Source organism: Gracilinanus agilis, chromosome 6 (genome assembly GCF_016433145.1).
Source record: "Gracilinanus agilis isolate LMUSP501 chromosome 6, AgileGrace, whole genome shotgun sequence".
Lineage (NCBI taxonomy): Eukaryota > Metazoa > Chordata > Mammalia > Didelphimorphia > Didelphidae > Gracilinanus > Gracilinanus agilis.
The window spans coordinates 100,513,182-100,539,846 of record NC_058135.1 but is presented as its reverse complement, the minus strand read 5'-3'; the positions used below and the strand labels follow the sequence as shown (position 1 = coordinate 100,539,846).

At 32.5% G+C, this 26,665-nt stretch overlaps 1 protein-coding gene across 4 annotated transcripts in view; it reads right to left on the bottom strand.

Moving 5' to 3' along the window:
* The window catches only part of SPOCK3 (SPARC (osteonectin), cwcv and kazal like domains proteoglycan 3), a 634,362-nt gene that overhangs the window by 585,276 nt on the left and 22,421 nt on the right, over positions 1-26,665 (bottom strand). The gene's annotated exons all lie outside the window — the stretch shown is intronic.

Below are 26,665 nucleotides of genomic sequence, written 5' to 3'. Positions count from 1 at the left end.
ACTGATATGTAGATCTAATTTATATTGTGACAAACTGAAACTTAGGTATTGGCAGCTTGGTGTCTCAGTGGACAGAGAGCCAGTGACCTTTATCAAGTCACTTAACTCTCATTGTCTAGCCTTTACCCCTCTTGTGTCTTGGAACCAATATAAAGTTTTGATTCTAAGATGGAAGGGAAGAGTTTAAAAAAAGTATACCTACACTAAAATCCCTTCACACACACAAAAAAATTTGGTTAACATTTTGAAAATGTCCTAAGTCTGAGAGCAAATGTCAAGGTATTTAAGTACAAGTATACATGATATCTTTGAGCATGTCACCCCAAATTTAAACAATGACAATTCTTGTTTTAAAAAGTTTAGCTTCTTTACTCTTCTTGTCAAAATGTGGATAGATTAGAAGTTTAGAATAAGACTCATGTACTTTCTACATTTCACTCTCATTTTAAAGTAAGGAGTAAGATTATTAAGGCCAGAAAAAGAAAATCTCTATGAATGTAGGCCAGGAATAGGCCACGTCTTTGAGCATGTCACCCCAAATTTAAGCAATGCCAAGTCTTAAAAAGTTTTGTTTCTTCACTCTTCTTGCCAAAATGTGGATGGATTAGAAATTTAGAATGAGACAAACCAAAAATGCGAATTATATTTATATGTTTGTTTATTTGATTTGATTTGTAGGAAGAGTAATGAATCGAAAGTGGTTTCACAGTGATGGTAATGGAAAAGGATAAGAGAAAGAAAAAAAAACCATGAGTGAAACATTTAAAAAACACAAGATTTCCAATTCAGATAAAACCTCCCAAGGAAATTGTAAGGCTTCATGTTAAATCTAATAAATTTTTAAAATAACAGAATTTATTAGTTTCATATCTAATCCTCTTCTTCATATAAGAAAATATTGTTTGTTGGTGTTTGTAAATTCATAGTGAAAATAATTAAATTTTTAAGTTGCTTATATTTTCCTCAAGAACATTTAAGAATAATTCCAACTAACTAAAAAGACATCAAGTAGTTGAAAATGCTAAAACAAAATGTGTATCAATGTTTCATCCTTCCTATAAATATATACAATTATTTAGTAAGATTTAAAATTTTCCGGAACTTAAACAAGATCAGAATCAGCTGAGCATATTCTTTTTCACGATTAACTTTCGACAACTTAATGAATGTAGGAGTGATCATATAAAGAGGTACTTGTGGATTTCTAAAACTTTCGCCTTGCCAGGCATGCATGGTGATGCAATACTGCCATTCCTTCTATTTGGTGAGGCTGTCTGATGGACTGCATTAGGTCAGAATTTCTAAGGTGCAGTTCTCCTAAAGTTGATCAGTCATCTGCACAAGGTACAGCATTGATGTGATCAGACCACCTAGAGAGGAACAAATTTGATCAGGGCAAAATTTCTGCACCAATTCACAGTAAGATCAGTCTTATGTGTGGCCCAGGCTGGACAAGAGAGAGACACTGTTTCAAAACAGAAACAAAAATGTCTTAATCTCTTTTTCATGTTTTCTACTTCTCATATGTAGCTTTATCATATAGAAAATACTATCAATTCAATTACTTAAAGGATTAGAACTTCCCATTACTAGTATTTTTGTATTTTTCATTATTTTTTCTTGATTACAAATGTATTATTTAACTTTGATTATATTTGAATACATACTTTAAAACTCTAATGACTCCCTATTTTACTTTCAATGATCCTTCTGCAGGTTGCATAGGTTCTTCTTGGAATTCTTGCAAGGGAATATTGGCTTTATGTTTTATCAATTTTTAAATTTTGCAAATTTTTATTCTTGGTTGAGGATATGAATTGCCTTAGCCACTTTGATCTCTGTGCTTGCTTGTATCATTATGTCCAAAAATATTACACCAGATTCCTAATCAGTTTCCCAACTTCATTGGTCACTGCCACTGTATTGATTGATGCCTGGTCTAATTAGCCACTCCCTCTTCCATTTCATATCTGTACTGACACCTGCAAGATCACAATCACATTTTCTAGATTTTTGTTGACAAGGAAAAGAGATTATCAAATAGCAAGAATAATCCAAAATGAATCTAAAATAGGTTCCCTAGCCAAGACAAGATGGTAGAAAAAACTTAACAGCTGGTATTGAGTGCTGCTCACTCAGTTTTCCAGAATTAAATGCTATCTCTCATCCTGAACAACTGCGACTGAATTGGAATTGGCTTACCACGGAGTTCTAACCAGAGTTTATGTTTTTTTTCATTTACAATATCCCCTGGCAGCCTTTTGGCATTCAGTCCAACTATTCATCAATACTCAATTCTCTAGTATATTTTTTGTATCAACAGGATACTGTCGCAGATAGCACAAAGCTGGAAAAAGAATTAGATTAGGAGTCCTTGGTACAAGCATACCACTTAGGTAGCCCATCTGTTGCTCCCTTTTCTTGATTTGATGTAACTTTTCTCAATGATGCGGCCAGCAGATGATAATTCTTTATGTCACTCATTGCAGAAGTCTAAGAATATGCTAAGATCTTATCTCAAGTATTTATCTCTAGGCTGCCTTTTGGGACACACATAATTTTGACTCTTGAGAGGAATCTCATTTCCTTCTATTCATAATAATTATGTTTTTTCACTCAAAAGCAGAACTGTTCTTCATATGGAAATACTAGCAAGGACAATGAACTGTCCAAAGGTAGAGCTCATACTGGAAAGCTTAAATCAAAATATCTAGGCTCAAACTCAAAAAGGGATGAACATGATCAATATGTTGATGAGTTAAAATGGTAATGTACTACTTTTAATGAGCTCAAATCTGATGCCTGATTTTTTGTGTGTGTTCTTTAATCTCTTTGTTGACATTCAGATGTATTTTCCCATTTTATTCTGTAGATACTAATGCTACACTGCGTCTACATTTTGGACATGTCTCTAGCCTCTTGCCTCTGCTTGGCTGCTGTCTTGTAATAAGTGTGACCCTTTTTTATCAAATGACCTACAGCTGGCTTCTCTCAAAACCAGGACTTGGCAGAGTTGTTCAGGAAGCATCGTAGCCTCCCACATGAAGGGCTCATAGCTATAGAGACACAATGTCAGATCACAACAATGAAGAAAGGTCAAACCTTCCTTCTCCTGGCAACACCTGAAACAAAGCCTCAGAGAATGCAAATAGATACAAGGAAATACAACAGAATAGCAGGAGAAACTGAAAATGATTTATCTATTCTTGAGAATATACTCACAAAAAACACAATTATTTTTGAAAGAGTCCCATTTTCTGTTTGATAAAACAAAGGGGTGATTATTTTTTTAAGCAAAAAAAAACTCCCTGATGAAAAATTTCCCTATTAATGGAGGTTAGTAACTTTTCTATAGCAGAGCCCTAGAGAAAGGCAGTGAAATTTCCATAATTGATTACTGAGGATTATATCAACATGTAATCTGGGAAAAAAAACTAAATTTAATTTAAAAATTTCACAACATGATGAACATGGACATATATTGTATAATAATATGTGCCCCTTATAATCAGCCCTTTTGAAGGGGGAAAATAGGAGGGAGAGAGAACAAGATTGAAAATAGTCAGAAAATAATTATTGAAAATTATTGAGTAATCTGCAAAAAAATAAAAAATAATTTAAAAAAAGAAATTGCCATGGTCATACATTCAGTATGTGTCACAGGCAAAACATGAATCCTGAACTTCGTGGCTCCATAACACATGGTCTACCTATCATGCTATGCCAATTCTCATGATCCAATGGACTTCTCAGATAGCCAGAAAAGCAATGAATATGCAAATAAGTAACAAGAGGTCATTCCAACTAGATTGTGACAATTGGTGAGTCAGTCTCTGACAGACTCATTTTCCTCATTTGAAGAATAGAGATGGTTAATCATAGCCATTTCTCAATATGATTATAAGGATAAAAAAATATTTAAAGTTACACAAATGCTAGAAATCTGTAATTTACTTTATTAATTACAATATAAATATTTTTACTCTTCTTCCTGAATATTTTCTCCTGAAAAAAATTCAAGATATTTCATAGTTCTTGATATACAAATCTAGGAAGTTTATCTGCTGAACTTCTACCCATATATTGCATTAAAAAATTAAAGAAAGATTGCCTTTAAGCAGGATAAGGGCATCCTTCAAAGAATATTTATTTATTCTTCAAAGAAAATACAATATTTTTACATAAGAAAATGTACATAGAGGTTGCACCTGATACTATATGAGGGAGTACTCTCATAAATGACTTGAAACGTCTACTGAAATACTAAAATGTATCTAAAAGAGGCCCTTGAAAAGAAACAGATTTTTTCATACCTATAATTTCTGTATAATGGGAGATATAGAGATAACACATACACATACCAACAATAAACAAAGATCAGGAAAACTAAGATGTATATGACCTCAGAAGGATAGATGCAATCTAATACACTTAGCTAGATTAATTTGTTTTTACCGCATTTTTAAAAAATCACATTACTGTCCAATTGACTCTACTTGAAATCATCTGAAAATAAAAGTGTAGAGATAAGACACAGCTAACCTCTTAACCTCCTTAGAATACAAATTAGAATTTACAGACTTTAGATTTGGGATGCATGACAATTCAGAGAATTAATTTTTAAAAGGCAATGAAATTCAAAGAATTGAAAATTCAGTCAAATAAAATGCACATCATGTTGTTTTAAAACAAAAATCCTAACATAAGCCCATACTGACCTTAGATAAATTATTTGAAGCTCATTCTGTAAAGTCTCAAATACTATGAAAAAACTAAAAATATCTTAAAATGGAGATAATTGTCATGAGCAATTTAAAGACAGAAAACCAAACAATAGTTTTAAAAATAAGTTTAACAGCTCCAGAATATCAAGGGAAATAATGAAAAAAATGTGAAGAATGGGGGCCTACCAGTCCCAGATCTTAAGGTGTACTATAAAGCAGTGTTTATCAAAACAATATGGTACTGGCTAACAGAGAGAAGGGAGGATCAATGGAATAGACATGGGGTAAATGTCCTCAGCAAGATAATGTACAATAAACCCAAAGATCCCAGCATTTGGGATGAGAATCCACTACTTGACAAAAACTGTTGGGAAAACTGGAAAACAGTATGGGAGGGATTAGTTTTAGATCAACATCTCACACCCTCCACCAAGATAAATTCTGAATGATTAAATGACTTAAATATAAAGAAGGAAACTATAAGTAAAGTAGGTGAACATAGAATAGTATACCTATCAGATCTAAGGGAAAGAAAAGAATTTAAGACCAAGCTAGAAATAGAGCATATCACAAAATGTACAATGAACAATTTTGATTACATTAAATTAAAAGGTTTTTTTTTTTTTTACAAAGAAAATGCATCCAAAATTAAAAGGGAAAAAACAGGTTGGGAAAAAAATCTTTATAACAAGAACCTCTGACAAAGGTCTAATTTCTCAAATATATATGGAACTAAATCAATTGTACAAAAAAGCAGGCCATTCCCCAATTGATAAATGGGCAAGGAACATGAATAGGCAGTTCTTAGATAAAGAAATCAAAACTATCAATAAGCACATGAAAAAGTGTTCTAAATCTCTCATAATTAGAGAAATGCAAATCAAAACAACTCTGAGGCATCACCTCACACCTAGCAGATTGGCTAATATGACAGCAAAGGAAATTAAATAAATGCTAGAGGGGATGTGGCAAAATTGGGACATTAATACATTGCTGGTGGAGTTGTGAACTGATCCAATCATTATGGATCGCAATTTGGAACTATGCACAAAGGGCTTTAAATGACTGCCTGCTCTTTGATCCAGCCATACCACTGCTGGGTTTATACCCCAAAAAGATCATAAGGAAAAAGACTTGTACAAAAATATTTAGAGCATGTTCTTTGTAGTGGCAAAAAAATGGAAAATTAGGGGATGCCCTTCAATTGGGGAATAGCTAAACAAATTGTAGTATCTATTGTTGACGGAATACTATTGTACTAAAAGGAATAATGAACTGGAGGAATTCCATGTGAATTGGAACAACCTCCAGGAATTGATGGAGAGTGAAAGGAGCAGAACCAGGAGAACATTGTACACAGAGACTGATACACTGTGGTAAAATCGAATGTAATGGACTTCTCTACTAGCAGCAATGCAATCACCCAGGACAATTCTGAGGGACTTATGAAAAAGATGCTCTCCACATCCAGAGAAAAACATGTCCTTAATACATGGTTCAATGGGGATATTATGGGGGACATATACTCTAAAGGATCACTCTATTGCAAATTAATGATATGGAAATGGGTCTTCATCAATGATACATGTAAAACCCAGTTGAATTGTTCTTTGGCTGCAGGAGGGAAGAGAGAAGCGGGAGGAGAAAAACATGAATCATGTAACTGTGGGAAAATATTCTAAATTAATTAACTATATAACTATATAATTTTTAAAATAAGGTAAACATCACTTTTAACCACAAATTAAATGTATAAATTTTTTCTGTCTACTATTTAATCACATATTTCCCAAGCATGGATGAAAATATTAAAAAGGCATTTAAAATAAATGAATATGTCCTAAGATTTTGTCATGAAACATTCTAATGCCTAAAATAAATACCTTATTTTTTCCTTAAATTTCCTTATTGTTTTCCTTTAATAGGCTTTTTTTTAGCTGAAGAAGACATATTTCTATCATTAACAGGTGGTTTCAAGGCATAAACTTAAGCAACACTGAGTGGCTGTTGCCTATCTCTGCTGTTACAGCTTGAGAAAAATTTTTTTCTATTCATTTTTCAGCTCTCTTTTACATTGACTAATGTATTTTTAGGATGCAGTGAACATGGTCTTACTGAAATATCTATGGTTACTTACTGATTATTATCATAAAGTTATAAAGATACATTTTCCCTTACAATATTCCTTTTGTTTATTTATTTATTTTAAAAGACTTTGTGGCTTGGCACCATTCTTATTGAAAAGGAAACCTTGGGATTTAGGTTTGTCCTAAAAACATCATTTTGGGATTTAGGCCAGTCCACCATTCCTTAGTCAAGCTCACTCGAGATTTACTATTCTTGAGTGAATTTATTAATGACAAATTTAAGGCACTTCATCAAATTATCCCACTGCAGAACAGAAGATCAAGAAGAGATTGAGAGAGCCGCCAGCCCTAGTCATCATCAGAAATTTAGAGGTATATTTCACAACGACCAGCTATTTTTTTAATAGTGTTTTTTTGTCTGCTACAAAAGCCCATGTCCTTAACTTTACCTTTTCCCCTCTGATTGTTCTGATTGTCTATGACTGGACTAAAGATTTCTATAAGTTTTAAAACATTCAGAACTGTAAGGTCAGAGGAAATTTCATAGTGAGGGTATGAAGCATCCAGCATATTAATAAAGATGTTTGAACAAGAAAGTTGGAGTAAAAGGCCTCTTCGTGTGTGTGTGTGTGTGTGTGTGTGTGTGTGTGTGTGTATTGACTGATCAAAAAAGAAGGAAGCTAATGATATATACACATCAAGAAATAACAAATGAGATGGCTAAGTGGTGGTGTCACTATTATCCCACCAAATATTTTAAGAATTATTGAAAGGTCAAACATAACACTGGGCAGATATCTCAATTAATGGAGTAACATGAGGAAGATTTCCACAGGATGAGAAGTCATTGAGAAGTTCCTTCCTAAAAGGATGGAGTTATCATTTTAGTAAGATCTTGGTTCCATCACATCATTAAATATCTATGTGTTTGGCCATAACGCATTCATACCTTAATATTTCAAAGGGAATATCATTCATGGAATTTAGGTATATCAAATAATATTTAAGTATTCTGGTCAGTCTCTGAAATATAAATGAGATCTATTCTTTATACATATGTTATGACTACTCAATGAAGTCATTCTAAGAGAGTATTTCTCCTTACCTATACTCAATGAGCATTCATTTACTTTCATGCAGAGAAAGTCATTCCAATACATGCTTATATTTCACTTGGCTTAAAAGCATAGCCCAGGAGCAAGTAGTTAGGGATGTATTAAATAGTTCTTTAATTGAATAACAATTATACCAACTGAACAAATGAAACTCTTTTATGTGCAACACTAGATGCTTGGTATGGTAATAGAAAAGTAGGATTGTCCTTTTTCTAAAGGAACTCACCTTCTCATGAGGGATAGAATAGGTGTGGTAGGTTTCAAATTCTTGCTGTTGTCTCAGAGAACAGTGACAAAGCAGTTGGTAATAGTTGTTCTTTAATGTAGAAATAAACTTCTGATGTTAAAATTTTTAACAGAACTAAGAACTTTGGCGACAAAGACTCTTTTTTCTGGTGAGTAGGTTCTTCAACTGTTGTGTCAGAGCACCTGAAGCTTTTATAAGTTTCTTTGTAAGAACTTAATCTTTAATCTGTAGTTATATTTAATTTATTAATGCCTATTCTCCTGTTCAAGACCTATCAAGTGAAAAAACCTTCACAACCACACAGATGGAAGAAAATAATCTTTATTTCCTTCATCATAGCCAATGAGGTGAATTTCCTAGTATCATGGTTCATTATGGAGAAATAGGTTATTTTAAATGATTTGATTAATTAAAACAATGAGTTTTTAATATATATATTTAACAGTATTTGTGACTATTGGTTACAGCATAGCACAAGAGATAAGACAATGGTTGTGGTTCCCATGTGGTTTTAATTAAAGAAATATCACATTCTCTATCCTCATCTCATGTATTGATCATAAAAACATGAATAAGTTTCTCAATAAATAATTCAATATAAATCTTAAAGGAAAAGCCTGTAGGACCAACATGACTGGAAAAAAAAGCAATGAAAACATAGATTCTACTAGTGATTACTACATGGTGCAAGTTTTATATAGAAGGAAAAATAAGCTATTAGCTGTACAGATTAGCAAGGAAGGTTCATGCTCTTCTTGGTATTTAATCATCTAAGAAACTGAGCCAAACTGGACAGGAAGTAAAAAGATGAGTGGAAAGGAGACAAAAAAATAAATGCACACAAAGTATACATATATATATACATATATAATTTGTGTGCCACATACATATATATACATATGTATATATATATATATATATATATATATATATATATCTACTAGTCTACCAACACTTTTTAGCTATTCACACCTCAATCGCTTTAGTCCTACATTAAATCTTTCTATTTTTTTGTCCTCAACTATACTTACTTTTTTAACTAAAACATTAATTGTATTTATGTGTCTGTTTAAATACTCACTAAGAAGTTCATTTCCTACTCATTAATAGTAGTACATATTTCCACTTAGAAATGTAGGGTCACTAGGAGCCAAGGAAGAATAGCAATGCTTGAATAAAACATAAAAAATAAATAGTTGGAAAAATATGGAATTATAGGGAAATTATTAGGGAAGGTTAGGCCCAAGCAGAGTTATCATAGAAAAAACACTATAATGGTAACAAATGACCTTGTTATATAGAGGATTTAGCTCTATAGCCATGAAGGAGAAAGGGAAAATGTAAATTCAGTTTGTGTGAAGGAATATATTAGCTTTTTGTTCTGTTATCAATTAAAATTATAAGGAACTAAGAAATTAAAATGTTGGTCAATAGCTGGTCCATAGAAAGTATTTCTAAAGATTTTTATTTTGGATGAAAGAAATATGTAGATCTTATCAAGTAACCAAACAAATTTATTTTTATTGATAAAGATGCAAGAAATTGATGTATTTCTAAATAAAATTTGTCTTCTAGTCTGAAAATGTTCCAGGAAATTACATTTAACATAGTTAAGCAACTCAAAACTGATGTTTTTGAGAATAAGTCAACTTCTTAAAATCCCTTACATGAAAATTGTGAAATTTTGATTCTATCAATTATCATAAAGTTTATGCTTCTCAATAACTTGTTATCTGAAAAGACTATAGATATAACCAATTTAAAGATATACCGTTGTAATCATTATTTATTACCAGCAAATGAGAAATGTATCTTATGTATCTTATGTTTTTATACAAATATAATTTCATCTATAATCACCAATCTCACCCTAACTTCTTGAACTCTTTGCTTGAGGGCAGGTTATCATTCCTACTTTGAATGCATTTAGATTTCAAAAAGAAATAGATAAATATCAGATTGTGGAAATCTGAGTCATCTCCTTTGAACTTGACCTAGGTTATTAAAGTCTACATAAAGCTGTGGTGTCAACCAATTTTGGCATTATATATAAACGTATAGTGTCTTGAGAGATAGAGGTAGTACTTAATGCTCTATTATTGTCAGAATGCATATAACTTCTTGGCCCTTTGGCTAAGATCAAGTGTATTGTCAGATTGCATCTTGATTATTGTCTTCATTTCTGGTTGCCACATTTCAAGATGATTATTGACATACTGGTTCTTGTCTAAGAGGAAAACTGGTATGATTAAAATGTCTTGAAACCAGGAGAGGAAACAGTGTGACTATTACAGCTAGATTAATATATTCATAAAACTTTAATCAAGAAGATGACTTAGTATTTATTATGTGACTAAGAATAAATGGGTGGCATTTACAGAGAAGATCTTGACTCAACATAGAAAAAGATTTTGTGATAAGAAGAACTGGTTAGAAATGGATTAGATGAATTCAAAGATCTTTTCCTACTCTATCACTATTTCACTGTATGTAATATCCTAACATATTTCCATTGCCTTTAGAAAGAATAATTTGAAATAGTGAATTCCATTGGGTGCTCTGAACAGCAGAATTATGTTAAGTAAATATAACATATAAGTATTATCAATGTTAACTAGGATTTTCACACATTAGTCCTCATTAGGGTCTCATTGGTCCAAAACACAGATGGATAACTGAAAAGTACAGTAGAGGATATAAATATATAGTAAAAAAAGGGGGATTTTCAGTAGAACCTGTATTACTTGCTAGATATTTTAAAAGGTATGTATAGAATATGTTTTCATACCCATACACTGTTTCATACTCGAGGTATCCTTGAAATTAGTATTCATGAGTTACTATGAAAGACAACAATTTGGGATAAATGATCAGAAAAGCAATAGAATATACAAGGCAGCAGCATGTCACCTGGAAAAATTGTAATTTTGAAAATGCTGACTTCACTGTTTCTAAGATGCATGACTCCACCCAAACAATTGTGATTTCAGCAAGTCTCTGAGCACAGAAGTAGAATTTTCAGTAAAATTTCTAGTAAAATTATATTTTATTGAGTTTTAACAAGTTAAAACTTTAAAAATAAAAGAAATATTAAAATAACCAAAAGCACACATACTTAGAATTTAAAAGCAGAAAAACTTACATCTATATGGGCTCTCATTATATATATATGTATATATATATGCATGTATGTATGTATGTATATACATATATATATTTTATACAAAAGATCACACTTTAGCAAGAATAGCCCTACTAAATACATAGATAGATGGGTCAGTGGAAAGAGTACTGGATCTAGAGCAATGGTTCCCAAAGTTTTTTGGCCTACCTCCCCCTTTCCAGAAAAAATATTACTTAGCACCCCCTGTCACATACTATCACTGCCCCCTTAGAGTTATTCACTGCCCCCCAATGCACCTGTGGCCCTCACCTGGATTGCTGCAGCACCTACCAGGGGGCGGTGGTGCCCACTTTGGGAATCACTGGTAGAGTGAGGAAGAATTAAGTTCAAATCTAGTCAGACACTAATTGGCCCTATGACCTTCAGCAAGTCATTCATCCTTGTTAGGCTTAACTTCCTCATCTGCAAAATGAGTTAAAGAAGGAAATGGCATTCCACATCTTTGCCAAGAAAACTCCAAAAGGGGTCGTGAAGTGTCAGACATAACTGAAAAATTACTAAACAACAACAATATTCAAGAACTACAAACTACTATTAAATTTTATTTGAAATTTTGCTATCTATGTAGTTTCTTTAAGCTATCAAAATTGAAGACTACTGAGTGGAACAGAACATACTTTTCAGTATGGTAACTCTCCTTTGAAGAAGGTATCATATTAGATAAAAAAGGAAAAGAGATAGTGATGATGATGATGATAATAATTTATACTTTTATGGCACTTTTTCATTCTAAAAATTATGAATACAATATCTTCTTTATAGTTATATAAACTTCTGAAGGTATATAGTACAGCCATTATTATTATCAATTTAAAGAGGAGAGTTTACATAAAAGTATAAGTGAAAAAGTTCAGAAGGCAAGGAAGTAACGTTTCGGTAATACTGCCTGAATATTTAGTAGGAAGTTGACAAGACGAACGAAACCAAATAAACCTCTTGAATGATAGCAATAATTACAATAACCTTGTATTTAATCAAAGCTAAATTTCTCTAAGCAATCACATATTCATTTCTATTATCTTTATTTTTTAAAGAGACAGTGATTATTATTGGGCAGATATGTAAATTTCAAATATTATCTTTGGGAAGATAAAGTTGATAGCAAAAGTTTACCTACTATTATATTCCTCAGAACTGGAGACTAATTTTCTGTCAGTGACTCTCACACATACATAAAGATACTGCTAGAGGATAGTATTTGGAATCCAGATCAACTCTCCATTTTAGTAATTAACTTTATTGATTTTTTAAAAATCAGTATATAGAAAAAAGTGTTTTTTACTCATGACAATTTTACAAGATCATTTCAAAAATCATGGGCAAAATATGGATTGCATAGATGGAGGAAGAACCCCACAGTGATGAAATGACAGATCCCTAACGTTCCAATGACACAATCAAGTATTTTCTCAATTTTCACCCTTCTTAAGTTCACTGAAGCATGTAACATTTTTGACTACTATTTCCTCACATATATACATTCTTTTCTCTTTTTCAATGAGATTGTTCTGTCTTTATTCTCTTCTGAATTGACTGAGCAATCCTTAGTAATCTCTTTTATTGCATCAGTATCCATGTTTCACCACATAATTGTAAATGTACTCCAAAGACCCTCTTTCCTTTTACTTCTCTTTTTCACCCTTCTTTCTTCTTCTATTTTTACCTTTCTCCCCCCTTTCTCTACCACTCTCATCTCATCACCTATCTTCCTACTTTCACTACTAAACTACAATGCTAAAGCTGCCTTCTAGATATTTGGAACAAAATATTCCATGGCCATCTGAAATGTAGCAAGTTCCAAAGAGAATGCATTCTTTTTTCCACAAAACCCATCACTCTTCCAAACTTCCCTATTTCTATTTAATTCATCATCATCATCATCATCATCATCATCCTGGTCATTCAGATTTGAAATCTAGGAGTTATCAGTGACTTTTCAATCTCATTATTCCTAATAGTCAATCAGCTCCCATGTTTTGTCAATTCCATCTACACAACATCTCCCACATTTGACTTCTACTCTCTATTAATATGGCCACCACATTAGTTAGGTCCTTAGCATTTCTCACCTGAATTACAGCAAGTCTTTTAACTATTCCCTCTGCTTCTAGTCTCTCCCTTCTATAAACTATGTACCACAATCCACCAATCTGATAATCCTAAAGCCTAGGAGTGACCATGCTAATCTTCTACTAAAAAGCCCCAGTTGACTTTCTATCTCCTATGAGAAAAATACCTCTTTTGAGTATTTAGATTCTGCTCTGTCTTTATCTTATCAATATTATTATACATTTTTTATCTTCAATAACTTTGCCTATCATAAAAGTTGGCCTATTTTATTTTCTTGTATGCAGAAATATACCTTGTCTCTGATTTGCAAGTGTTTCCCACATGCTTTTGGGGTTTTACTCCCTCATCAGTCCTGATCCCTTAAAATTCTCAGTTTCCCTTAAAATTCAGCTCTTTTGTTGTCTCCTACATGAATTGATTATTATAGCTTTAGATTTCCTCATATATTGCCTTTTATTGATTAGGTAAATCATTCTATATATGCATATTATTTCCCCTGATTAGAATGTAACTCCAAGAAACTCAGAGAATTTCATTGTAGCATTTTTCTACCCAATGTATCCCTACAGAATAGGTGCTTACTTAATGTGTGTTAGTTTCTGGATTGATTCACCAGATGGAGCGCATTTGTTTTTATGCTTTAGAGTTTATCAATTTCCTCCTAAAATTTTATTCCCAGAGCTGACCAGAGTATTTGAGATGAGACTAAATGAGGGCAGCATATTACAAAGAAGTCCTCATCCTAGTCATACACATGAATCTAATGGTCCCTAAAACCTTGCAAAGAAGCAAAAAAAAATCCCTTCTCTATTATAATGTATATTCTCTATATATGTTCTATTATAATATTCTATTTAAAGGATCTATCCTTTTTCAACACAATAGGTTGAAACAAACTCTCAATATTTTACTCTGTAACAATAAAAAGTTATCTTTGTTATCCAAAGAGGTGGTCTATTATTGCTTCCTTTTCAAGTAGAATCTTTGGTTGAAGGGAGAATATAGGCATCATTATGACTACATAGAAATAGCTAGAGGTTAATGTGATTCTAAGTGACAATTATGATTTCATATATCTCAAAATATTTGGTTAGAGAATGTTTCAACTGAATTATTTTCCTTTTAAAATCACAATTATAAAAAGTTTAGCTGTTCATTCTCTTAACAATCAAATCAAGAAGAATTATTTTTGCCCTTGTGAAGATTTGCACTGATAAATACTTATCTATGTCTTCTAAGTCATATTTCTATTCTAACTTTGTATCATATTCTTAATAATAACAAAAATAGCAACATTTCCATATTTGCTTCTTCAGTTGTTTGATTAAAGCCATCTGATCTGTTGACTTAAAACATACTGGTTTGTTTTTCAGGCTCCATTTATATCTATTTACTCTTATTTTTTATTTTATTTTATTTTTTTAAACCCTTACCTTCCATCTTAGAATCAATACTAGGTATTGGTTCTAAGGCAGAAGAGTTTTAAGGGTTAGGCAATGGGGGTCAAGTGACTTGCCCAGGGTCACACAGCTAGGAAGTATCTGAGGTCAAATTTGAACCTAGGACCTCCCATTTCTAGGCCTTGCTCTCAAACCACTGAGCCACCCAGCTGCCCCCTTATCTATTTACTCTTGATTATACTTCAATGCAATATCTGTTTCGAATTTAAATTCCACTTGTTAGCATATATCAAAGAGGTAAATGATTATGTATTCAACAATTTGATTAAGGAAACATTTAAATGTCTACTATGTGAAAGACACACACACACACATATATATATATATCTATATATATATATATATATGACATTCCAAAAATATTACTGGTTTTAAAGTATTAAAGCTTAAAACTGAACTAGGGCTTTTTGGGACACTTTGGGGTATAATGAGTTTCTTATTAAGTCTATTATTTTTCTCCACAAAATCCAAAGCCTAATTATCACTCTAATTGAATAATAAGCTCATGTTTCATCAATAAAATAATTCTTCTTAATGTTCTATGAAACATTTTATGGTCCTCTTCATTATCTTCAGAACATCCAGAAAGAAAGAAAGTTTGCTTCACATAGCCATTTCTGGTAAGGCAATATGGGAATGTAAACTTTACATTTTTAAAAGATTTTGCTCCCGCAAATGTGCCTCCATTTTCTCAATATAATCCATCAGTCTATTCCAGCAATATGGAAAGGGTATTAAAGTTCTTTTGCTTTTGAAATAATCAGGAGTCAATAAGGAAGAACCTGCATATCAATTTGTATACATGAGTATCATATCATTTACTGTCTTTCATCCAAATGAAATTATTCTGCAAAACACCCAAACTGGCCCATTCTCTGGTCCTCTCACTCAACATTCCATTGCACACCTTCCTTCCTTTGTACTGGTTGTTCTCTCATGCCTTGAGTATATGCTCTCTACATCTTTGCCTCAAAGAATCCTTCTTCCTTGAAGATACAGTTCAAATACAAATGTCTATGTGAAACCCCAAATAATAGTGCCCTAATGCAATCCATCTCTTCCAACTACCTTATTTTTAACTAGTGTTTATATGCGTGTCTGCATTTTACATGACCAAAATATTCCAAGACCCTTAGTGTAAGGTGAAAGTTGCACAAAATATTGAAGCCCAGTATTTAATGAGTATTTTCATATGAGCATACCTAGGTGGGGTTTGACTTTTCTTATACTTATCAGAGCAATGAACATCACTACTCTTGTACTTTGGGCATTATTAAAAATTAATTAGCAATATTAAAACAAAGAAAAGCATTACTCTAACTTGGATATGACTTGTTAGAAGTGAGAACTATCGTCAAAGACTGATGGGGAAGCTAAGGTTTGAAGCAACACAATGTAGTGACTCACACAAACACTTCTCAGAATGAGAATGAATGTGATTGAGTGAACTGTAGTGAGACTTTATATTGCTTGGGAAATTATGTGATTTAGTGTGCAATTAAAAAGCTTTTATTTAGTGCATTTTTATGCCTTTATATTTTTCATTGCCAGTGAATTCACATGTATTGTTTCTATAAAACGAGGTCCACATGGACCTCATTTTTTACAAATAACACATTAAATATAGATATATAGATATAGATAAATACACACACATGCATATATATATATATATATTCTCTATGTGTGCTTCCCTTTTAGCATATAGTCTGTACTTATGTAAAACTATGTATTAAATTTTGGGTTAATTTTGGTTCCCACTACATTATAAAATCCTCAAAGGAGGGAATGTATTAAATTCAAAATTTGTATCCCATTGTAGTATATATTGAGACCTTGGAGAAATTTTAAATTCATCAATACAACTCTTTTTTACAAACAGGAAAACTGAGTTTCAAAGAGAGGAAGAGACATTCTCCAAAAATCTAACTTTTAAGAATATAAAGTTGCAAGAAAAAAAAAAGATGCTGCTATAAAACTACTGGTGCAAAATACAGGTTTCTTTCCCCCATAACATAAACTGCCTCTCTTGCCAGTCCCTAACAGTACATGCAGTAGGAACTTAAATGTTTCTGGAGTGAATATTTACTATTGACTGTTTTTGGAGGGGCACTCTATAAGCCTTTGCAGGTGTTTCTAGAAATGATTCATTCTGTTCAAGTCTTCTCATTATGATTCATGCTCTCTATTATAATGTGAAATTATCATTATCTTTTTGCTAATTGTTATTCCTCTTTGGCCTTCCAGTAGCATATTCAATAATAACTATGATGTTAATTATTATTAAATATAGGGATAGGAACTGAAGCTGAGATTTCACTTGCCATTTTTCTCATAAAAATGCTTTGAAGACTATGCTGCTTCATGAGCATTTGTTCAGTATTAGATCATACTTTTTTAAGAAAATTAACTATTGTTTCAAATACTAGTCATGTTCCACACTTTCATTTAATACAGAATATTTTATATTTTCTTTGTTACTACCATTAATTCTCAATTACTCGGATTTATGATACTTTAGGGGGAAAAAATCTTGTTTCTGGAATCAGAAGATCTTGGTTCCAAACTCATCTCTGATACTAAATATTTATATGATCTTAAGTCATACAACTTAAGTTCCGTGAGTCTTGGAGGGCAGAGTGGGGTCTCAAAGAGTTCTGTTAGAAAGAACTAGTACCACAAGGACAACAGGTGAAAAGAGATAATGAAAATATAATGCTGAGCTTCAGCATGAAAGGAAGAGAATAAGGAAAGTCATCAGCCTTTCAGGCATTTTAGAGCATAAATTTGTTTTGAAGCCTCCAGTTGTATCCACCTTTTTAAAGACTGAAAGGAATTCTGCAAAAACATTTGCTTTTCTCTCACCTTCATTTTTCAATTCTAACGTATTAAAAGACACTGTAAGATACTTTAATACATTCTGCATTTTTAAACAAACTTTATAGTCATCTGCATTTTGTATTGATGAAAAAGCAAGAAGAGGTTAACTGGATTTAATCATGAATTCAAATAAGGTCAGTATAAAATGTTTATGAAATTTTAAGAATCCACCTCACTGGGGGCTCTGAGCAATTCTAAATGTACTTGTAACTTTTCATTTAATATAAATTTTGTAAATCAACACAGCAATGAATGAAATGGACCAGAAAGGCCATTATATTGACCTTAGGCTAAAATGTGAGCACATAGTTATAACAATATATAGGTGATTAAATATACCTGATCAAATAGAAAAGATAGGACAATAGAAACCATCAACTAACCAAATGCTTCCTTCAGAAACAAATTTATCTACCTATGTTGCTACAGTATTCCCCTACTAGAAAAAAAATTTTTGAGGACTGTACCTACTTTATTCTTGACTTTGTATCCCTAGAGCCTAGCATTATGCTCTTAATATTTAATAAGTGATCAATTGATTGATGCCATTGTGATAAAGTGATCAATAATTCTTCCACTTTATCTTAAATCATTTCTATGTTAAATCTGTTAGACGAAATGTGAAATATTAAAAGAAGTGATATATGCAGCAAAAGAATTCCTTGTTTTAAAGTAACTAGCGTAAAATAAAATAAACTTTCTGCCCAACAAGCAGAAGAAAGACAACATGGAATATTTCCACCATAAATTGATTCTGGGAAAGATTCCCAGCGAATACAAAATGTATCTTAAAGTTTAAAGAAATAAAAGGGAAAAATGCTAATTTGCTTTTCACATACTCAGTTGCCCATTTCATGTCTGAAATTTATATTCCAAATTCATAATTCTTGAAGTACTTTTTTTCTTTCAGAAGATATGTATATAAATATAACCACCCTAATGTATTTAATATCTTAGCACATTCATATCATAAGTAATGTGGTAAAAAACTAGTTAAGAGTAACAATATGAGGAACAAAATATACACTAACATGAAAAAATTTAATAAAATAGCGTGTGATACATTTATTATCTGTTTGTTAAAGAGATCAGCTTATTTCTTATGAAAAGAAAAATTATGACTGGATCACACTGACCTACTTTTTCCATAAACTCTATTATATTCCTTTGGGATAGCTGTATTTTCACCTGGAAAATGTCTCCAGTGTGGTATGAAATTTTACTGTGATTTAATATAACGAATTCATGAAACATTATGAAAAATGTCTTAACACACTAAAATATACTTCTGTTGACAGATGCCAACTATAAAACTGTAAATCACAATATATTTTGTTTCATTTCTATTCTTGACCAGCCTCAACAAGTTTTTAGTCTAATGAGGAAATTGTCTGGTTGAAAAGTATCTAAATTAAGTAAGTGAAGGGCCAGCTGTCAATGCTCAAAATTCCACACTACTTCAAGTCACTTTCAATTCATAAGAAATAAAAAATGCATGAAAAGACATAGGTGATGGATTTTGACTGAAATTCTGAATTACTATTTAGATTTGTACTGTAATACAATTACATATTTTAATTATAGCTCATCATAAGTACTTTTACAAAAGAAATTAAAATCTGATAATAACAGTATATTAAGATTCACATCTTTTCACATAGCTTCAGTAATAGAAATAAAAACTAAATCTTCACTCACCAAAAAATGTTTTCAAAACATTTTATACTCAAGGTTTAATCACAACTTCTTTCTGAAGTATGTGATTGAGAATGTTAGAAATTATGAAAATAATATCAAAAAACAACAGTTACATGATTTTTATTATCTAAGATATATCCATTATCATCCATCTCTTGTCAAAATCACCACCATGTTCATCATTTCATGATCATCAGGTAGAGTGAATAGAGCGCTGCTTCTGCTGTCAGAAAGCTCTAACTTCAAATCTAGCATTTTACCACCTGTATGATGCCAAAAAAAGTCATTTATCTTCTCTCTTATCTCAGTTTTCTCAAGTATAAAACAGTCATAATAATAGATAGTGCCTACCTCCCTGGGTTGTTATAAGGATATATAAAGAGATATTTGAAAAGCACTTTAGGAACCTTAAAGTATTATACAAATATTAACCATAATCATCATCATCACCATCATCTTTACCCACAAACCCATCATTGCCAAAATACCATCATCTGTCATTTCTTCATTATTTAAATATGCAGCCTCAAAGGTTCAAAACAATTTACAAATGAATTACAGCTAATGTTTAATGTGAGTAAAACCTCTGGAATGCATTAAAAAGCCAAGTTTTAATTGTACACCTGTGGATTATTTTTCAGATAATCTGAATTTAAATACTTTGAGTGTTTTATTTGCTTTGCAGTTCCTAAAGACTCTATCTAAATACAAAAAAAAAGATATTCAGTATGTTTTCTTACAACCTATGGAATAAAATTTTAAAGAAAAGAATTCTAATAAATTCTATGATATTATTTGATATAATGCTACATTTTGCTACAATTTTCTTTTTATTTTGTAAGAAGCCTTCCCTATCCAAAGCCAAGAAATCAATGGTCTATATTTCTTCTCAGAGAAACTTGTCCCTAATACATAGATTATGATGATGATCTCTTAAACCAGTGGTTCCCAAACTTTTTTGATCTACCGCCCCCTTTCCAGAAAAAAATATTACTTAGCGCCCCCTGGAAATTATGAAACTATTTATTGAACTCAGAATAGAACGTAATACAAAAAAAGTGTGGCCATCACTTCCATCCTGGATCGCTGCAGCACCCACCAAGGGGCAGTAGCGCCCACTTTGGGAATCACTGTCTTAAACAAGCAAGACCATATGCTAGGAGCAAATCTCAGGTAAGAACTGAATTGAGGATTAATTTATTATAATTATTAAAGGTCAGATACTGACACTTAAGGTACACAGTTATTTTTGTCCCAGTGAATCCTCAGGTGGACATCACAGATTTTCACAGCATAGATTTAGGGTTAGAAAAAATTTTGATTTTCCAGCTATTTTCACAGTGGAGGAAATTTGAGGGTCAGTGGACTTAAGTAACTTGCCAAAGATCATATATATTAGGGAGAAGCCACAGGATTCATACTCAGATCCCCTGAATCTAAATCCAGTTTTTAGGCAACTATACTATATAAGTATAGTGAACAAAAAGCTAGTCATGGATTAATGAAGACCTGAATTCAAATTGCTAATCAGGCAAGCAAAACCAAGCTGAAGGTAACTGGTGGGTCTCAAAACTGTCAGTGACTTAGGGGGATGTCTACTCCAAATATGTGAAAGCTGGAATTGGTGAATGTGAATAATTTGTTGAAACGGCCATGAAGGCAGATGAAGTAGGCATTGTGAAGTTCTTTGAGGTTGTTGGTCAGATATAGAAGATGCTAAGGTCACCCTCAGCATCCCTGGCCACTGCTAAACATTTTGACTTTTGCTTGCCACTGGACTTTGATGACTCAGGAAGAAAGAGAGAGGTTGATAATTCTATGCAACTCTGCTCCACTTAAATCAAATTCTTGAGAAGTCAGGATATTATTCATAATGATGGAATTGGTTTTCTCCAAAAACAAAAGACAAACAACATCAATATGAGGAAAAAGAATCTAACTTCCTGCTTTTCCTCAATAAAATATGGGTATCATGATGGAATTTGACAAGCATAATGGCAATAACTTTTTTCTTATAATCTGTACCAAGGAATCACATAGGCCTAGTTTTCAAGAAAACATATTTATGACACTATTGGTATGAATGCAACCCAAAATCTCTTAACACATTTTTGTTAGCTTTCTACCACTGCCAGTAATGAAGCCACTGGAGAGAGACTAACATCTAGACATTATCCAGATGTTCAGCAATAGTAGCTTTAAATACTCTAAACTGTGTGCATTTGTAGCTTTGGGCTTTTGCACAGCAAGAACTAGCATTGGTCTCTGCCAATGATGGGAGAAGCAAGCTGCAAGATATTTCACACAATGTCTCAGTTCCTTGCTGAGTATAAATATCCCTGACATTCTCCCGTGGCCATCCAAAGTTACCTCAGTTGGAAATTAGTGAAACAAAATACATATTTGTTTGGCATAAATGGAACCTACCACGGTCTAAATGTACATTTTCTTCTCTTGAGTATAATGGCAGTTGCTAAGCTGAGCCACTTTCAGTCATAATGATGAGATGTAGAAAAATCTAGTATTCGCCCCTGATAAAAAAAATGAGTAAACTGGCATCTAGAATCCCAAAGTGTCTCTAATATAAGGTAATAGGAGCAACAAATGATATTTCTGCTTTCTCTAATCCAGAGCATCACTATAACATCTGACAGTATGCAGCAAAATATCTAGTGAAAATCTTGTCCCTTTTTACCATCTTGACAATACTCAGTTTAATTAATTAATTGGAATCATTCAAGCCAGTATTTATATTCATATGGAAAAAATAAAATAAAATAAAATAAAAGGACATTTTTCCACAGGTTATTTGAGCAAATTATATTAACAGCCATAGATACCTATGGCTAGGTCTGTGGGTATAAAAGAGGATGGTTCCTAAATATAATTCTAGCATGAGTTTTGGTTGAGATAAACACAATCCATCTATATTCAAGCATAATGGGCAGGAAAAAAAACAACATTGTAGCTCTGTTTCTGATAGCCAAATTATAGTCAATCATTCTCACACCAACTCTGCTGTCATATACTTTGGCAGCTTTTGAACAACTTTTCCCTATTGCTGCAAGTTTACTCAAGTAAAGTAAATTTAACTCAAGGCATTTAATTTAATTCTAGAATCATTAAGCATCTACTTTGTGCAAGGAACTGTACTAGGCATCAAGGAAATAAAGATAAAAAAAATACTGACTAGTGTTGACCTTCTGAGAGAATATATTATACCAGGCAAGAATGTATTCAACTTCCTGGACAAATCATGTTTCTCAGATAATAAAGAAAGAGTAACAGTTGAACCTTGGAGAAGTTAAAATCATAAAACAGAAGTTCAGAAGTTTCTCTTCTCTCCTCCTGATTCCAAAACCTGTAGACAGTCACTTAGCATTAAGTATAGGACTATAATGTTAAACTTGCATGAGATGTAAAAAAAAATAATAATAATTCAAGTTAGCCACAGTGACTAGAATCTTTATTTTCTTCCTTCCCTTTTGTTTGACTTTAAAATTTAAAGGATTTAATTTAATTTAAATTTAAAAGATTCTTGCTATTGATCTATTTTAATCTTATAGCCAAATAAAGTACCCTTGACAATATAGGTAGCAAGTAATTACCCAACCATTGCTTGAAGACCACCCAAGAAGAGTAACCCACTTCTTCCAAGGCAGTCCCTTTCAAATTTTGATGGCTCTAAACATCCAAGAAAGTTATCTTTCCCTTACACAAACACACATTTGCTTCTTTGGACCTTTTACCTATCGCTCCTAGATTTTCCCTGAACTTCAAAAACTATATGTCTTATTATGGCATCCTTCTTAGTAATATTATAACAACAAGATAGGATTGTAATCATATTAAATTCAATCAAAGAAAAAATATTTAAGAAGGAAAATTTTAAATAGCACTCAAATCAAGCAAGTTGAAAAGGGAACAAGTATTTTCATAGTGCCTCCATTGTGTCAGGCACTGTGTTAAGCACATTTTTGCAAATATCTCATTTGATTCTCACAACTTTGTCAGGTAGGTGTTATTATTATGTTAACTTTACAGTTAACGGAAGCAAACAGCATTTTAGTGACCCCTCCAGTGTTTATTATACACTTTAAAAAGTGCCTGAGGTCAAATTTGAATTCAGATTTCTATCCACTGTACCACTGGCTGCCTCCAGTTCTTGTAAATGGTTTATGTGTAAAATGGCATAGTGTAAAAGAGAGTATAAATGGCTTTATATAGTACTTCAAATATACGAATGCTAACAATATTTTTTTCATAAGATCTTCCTCTTATAACTGGAATATTCCCCCTCTTCTTTTCAGCCTCTTGCTTCCCTAGTTTCCTTCACATTCCAGCCAAAATGACACCTTCTTCAAGAAGTTTGTAAAATTGAAATAGCGTGTCATGGAAAGCAGAGGGCTCCCCTCCAGGGAAGGACTTCAAAAAACACTTTAGATATGTCCTACAAAGTATACATGTATGTAGTATGTTAAGAGCTTCTAAAGAATTAAAATTTAAGTTAATTCAAAGGGAAAGTGGGAGGAGCATGGTAAATTATGTAGATTGCAACTCATTGCCAAAAAACATTTTTTGAGTAAAGTGACATAAAATGTTAGCAGAAATACTGAATGACCAGAAAAGCATGTGGCCTAGTTATGTAACAAGAAGGTATAACTCAAAGTAACTGACATTCTCCATTATTAACCATGAAGCATCAAGAAATTTAGAGAAAATCTCCCTGGTTGAACTAACTAGACAATTCGGGAGGGGGATGGAATGGCCAAGGGTGCCATGGAATGAGCCAGCTTACAACCTGCTTCCATGTAGGAAGTATGCATATTTATGAGATCCAAAGAAAATAAATAAAAACAAATGCATTTTAAATAAAAAGGGAAACTATTAGATGATAATAAGCCTTATTCTTTTCAATATTTTTAGCCTAACATATACCTACATTATTGCTGTGAATCCATTCTTTGAAAGACTTGCCAACCACCTATTACTGTAATAATAATAATAATAATAATAATAATAATAATAATAATAATAATAGCAGCCAACATTCATATAGTGATTGCTTTGTGCCAGGCACTATGCTAGATGCTCTATAATTATCTTAATCGATCCTCGCAACAACCCTGAGATTTGATGCTATTATAATCCTCATTTTACTTCTGAGGAAATTGAGGCAGACCTTAAGTGACTGGTTCAATATCTCATAGCCAGTGGTGTTTAATGCTTAATTTGAACCCAGACCTTTCTATCTCCAGACCCCATGCTCTTTCCACTGTGACACATTGCAGCCTAGTACATTTCCAGTTCCCAGACTCCTGACTAGGTTGTGATGATATGCTCTCTTCATTTAACCTCAAGGAATCACAGATCACAATATTTCTGAGTTGGAAAGGAATTCAGTAACTCTTTCCCATATCCTCAAGGATTATACCATAAAAACATACCTGACAAGTGTTCATACAAGCTTCACTTGGGAACCATAAATGATGGGGAATTTTCTAAAGAATGCCCTTCCACCCGCATTCCTATAATAGTAAGAAGATTTTGCCTGACATCAAGCAAAAATGTGTCTCATTGCAGCTTTTAGTGGCTGTCCTTTTTTATGCCCTCTGGGGCCAAAAAGAACAATTCTCATACCTCTCCTCTTCTACATGATAGCTACACATATCTGAACACAGGTATGATATCCTTTAAGTTTTCTCGTGTGGACAGACATGATAAGTTCCTTCAGTTTGTTATGATGTGACAACATGTTCTTGCTTCTATCACAATGGCCTGAGTCTATAACACATAGATATATGCACCCAATATTCTCTATGTTGTCTGACTAAGGTAAATACAAAGGGACTTTCAGCTTCTTATTCCTGGAAGCCATGCTTCTCTTAAAGCAGTCCAAGTTTGCATTCATTAGATTCTTTGGCTGCTATATTGTACTGTTTACTCATAATAAGCTTTTATCTGAGTACCAAATCCTGCAGACCTTTTTTTCTACATGCTACTTAATAATTCACCCCACTTACATATTAATACTTAATAATTCACCCCACTTACAACCCCAAATTGTGCTTGTAAAGCTAATCTTTGAACATAAGGCTGAATCTTTAAATTTATTTCTATTTAAGAACATCATACTCACTGGATCTTCCTCCCGTTTCTCTAACCATCCCTTCTCCATATTTTTGATGATGCTTTTGATGTTCCTAATCCCTTAAGTTGGGGGTTTCCCTAAAACTCTGTCTTTGATCCCTTTTCTTCTTTTCTTACACAACTTTGAAATATCATATGACTTCAGCTATAACCTCAGTGTGGATATTTGTGAACCAAACTTCTTTTTTGATTTGCTAATACATATCTGCAAATACTTTCAACATATTTCCAAATGAGATTCTGGTAACCAATTCTAATTGACCACATTTCTCCTGCAAAAGCAATTCCTTCTTTTGACTTCATTGTTGTTCTTACTAATATCACCATTCATCCATTTTCTTCTATTAGAAATATCTGTGATTAGTTCGTCTCTTCTCTCTTACCTTCTCTATCCTTAATAGGTCTTTGAATCTGTCAATGGGCTGGCAAATGAGCTAAGAGTGTGATCCAGTGTGAGACAAGGGCTTTACCATGAATATAGCAGATTTCATATCTTCATATTTTTGGCAAATGCATCATTTCATTATATAAATTAAATCAGATGCAATTAGTGAGAGGTAATTAAAGTTGTGCACCACCAATGCACAGATTGTAAAATGGGGGGGGTAAGGAGACAGCTTAAATATTTGCAGGTTAGGTACCAACAGGTACCATTTAGTGACCATCAAGGAGAATGCTTAATTTTAGAAAAGAGAAATCCCTCAGACACATGCTAGAGAGAATGTGACAAGTCTTAGGATGGTGGCTCAAATAGAGTATCACTTAGTGGATACTTCAAATGTTACACTCAACTCATTAAACTATCAACTAGATACCATAATGTATATGCATAATTAACATAATGATGTATAAATTTCAGGCTAAAATGATTCAGCTCTGAAAAGTGTATTCTTCCAGAAGAAATGTTTTTCAACACATTTCTATTTATTTAGATCTTTGCAAATGTGAATGAGTTAATGAATTAGGTTTTTAAATTTTTAATGATTTTTAAAATTACCTTTCTAACAAGGTAAAATGCTTAAATCAGGTAGAATATGACCTCTGCTAGGT